Raw genomic sequence first — 2,500 nt, 5'->3', positions numbered from 1 at the left:
AGAGTGTCCTCTTGGTTCGCCTCCACCCGTTCGGATGGCAGCCTCATGTCAACCATCATCGGTGGTTGCCATTCTGTGGTTTGCCGCTCTACTCCAAGCTCCACACCTGACCACATTGTAAGTTCATTTATTTTTTCTTGTATATTTTGTATGTATTCAACAATTGGTGAATTGTGTCATGAACTACATAGTGAACTGAAATGAAGTGCTGTAAAGTGCTGTGGGGAAAATAAAGGGAGGAATATAACTATTTTACACTTAACTTGAACTATTTATTGCAGCCTCTCTTTGAACCACGTGTATAACCGATAGCTGCAGTCCGCTCCACCAGTGGCTACCTTGGGTTTATCTGAGCTCTCCTACCCAGGTGCAGGACAGCTTTGGCCTGCACTCTCCACTCCCTCGCCCACTAGCAGCTCACTGACGGCACTCCTTTGTGTATCAGTGTATTTGTGTGATTATGTATAGTCTGATTAATATAATTCTGAAAATGCATTATTGTTTTTAATATGCCCGAGATAATCACAGAGGATACCATAAAAAGAACCAAAAGTTAATGCAAGTAAGGCCCAAAGCAAAGAAACCCCGGACACACGAATAAGAAATCTAATCTGAGCTGTTTTCTGAACTTGTCAACAAAGCGAAGAAAGATCATTTGCTTCTACCTAAATTGGTTATTAGATGAAAAAAAAATCGTTTACTTTATGAATAATAAACAGATTAATTAAGTTATATACAAATATTTTAAAATGCTAGGCTGGGGTACTCTAAGGGTTAACGCTCTCATGTCCTTTTATTTTGTACATTATGATCATTTCTAATAGGTTAATCGTTTTTTGTTTCCTTTTGGTTTCATGAAGAATTTTTAGGTCTCTTCCTTTACTTATATATTTAACGGCTTTTGTTTTCTTTTTTATTATTGCAGTTGCGGTGTGTGATTTTTTTCTTTTTAGTTTGTATTTAGATGTTGTAATGTCCAGTTAAATAAAGTATTTAAAAACAAAAAATTAATTTGGAAAATAAATCAGAACGACGCTTTTTGTCTCCATCGAAACAAAACAGTAAAGCGTCGGTGTATAATTTCTTATTAATAGAAGTCGTTTTATTAATAGTAATTGTGTTTATTTCTACAAGGCACACTAACTCTCGTCTCGCAGCCGGCTTGTTAAATTTCCACGAGGCTCGACCCTGTGAATATTCGTACATATGTACATGCATATTTACTGATCAGTTATTATTATCATTATCATTATCATAGTAATAACAATGATAATTTCTATTTAGAAGTAATAATCATTATGATAATATCACCCATAATAATATTAATAATGATGATAATGATAATGATAATAAGAGTTATTATTATTATCATTATTAATATTATTATTATTATTATTATTATTATTATTATTGCAATAATAAGAATAATAATGGCAATGATGACAGCAAGAACACTAATAACACGGATATCTTTCCGGGTTTCATTGTATTTACTTGTATCTTTCGTCGGGAACAAATGTATTCTTTCGTGTAAACTAGCAGTTTCCTTCGATTTTTTCTCATTTCCGAAAGTGTATCGCCGTCATTCATACATGATTTAATCTATTCCTGTTTTTTTTTTTTTTTTTTTTTTTTTCAATTCCAATCGTCTCTGTTTCCAACACTCCTTCCTAATTATGCGTGGGCCAATCAGGTCACCGGGCGTGTAGATTCAGCCAATCAGAACAGCTGAAATGTCCTGCCACCCCCCCCCCCCCCCCCCCCTTCACCCCGACGCCCACCTACTCCCGTCCAGGGTTAACGCGGTCACAGTGGAAACATAAATAAAAAAAAATAATAGCCACATAATATGAGGCGGTCTCGGTTCTGATATCATCTCATTTAGCTTTTACTTTTTATTGGAATATTTGATTGATTAATAAATTGTCGACCAGTGAGAAGCATAAGCATCCGGCGTTATTAGTTTCACCTGTCAATTTGATTAAAGGTAATCATAAACAAATAAGGTAATTTCTTAACCAACAATGCATCTGAATAGACGATAGTAATAACATAAATGATAGTAATCATTATTAATATTATCATCATTATTAATGAGGGTAATAACAATAAAGATGATAACATAGTTATCATAATAATATTAATAATAATAATAATGATAATAATTATCATGATTGTTATTATTATTATTATTATTATCATTATTATTGTTATTATTATCATTATCATTATTATTATTATTGCTATTATTAGCATTTGATTATCATTATTATATTATCATCATTATTATTATCATTGTTGTTGTTATTATTACTATGATAATGATAATGGTAATGATAATGATAATAATATTAGTAAGTGTAATAGTAATAATAACAGTAATATAATTAATAGTGACATTAATAATAATAACGAATACAACAACAATAAAAACAACAACAACAACAAAATAATAGAATAATAATTATAATAATAACAATAACAACAACAATAATAACAA

The sequence above is a fragment of the Penaeus chinensis genome, chromosome 1 (assembly GCF_019202785.1).
Source record: "Penaeus chinensis breed Huanghai No. 1 chromosome 1, ASM1920278v2, whole genome shotgun sequence".
Taxonomy (NCBI): Eukaryota; Metazoa; Arthropoda; class Malacostraca; order Decapoda; family Penaeidae; genus Penaeus; species Penaeus chinensis.
This window is presented reverse-complemented; position numbering follows the sequence as displayed.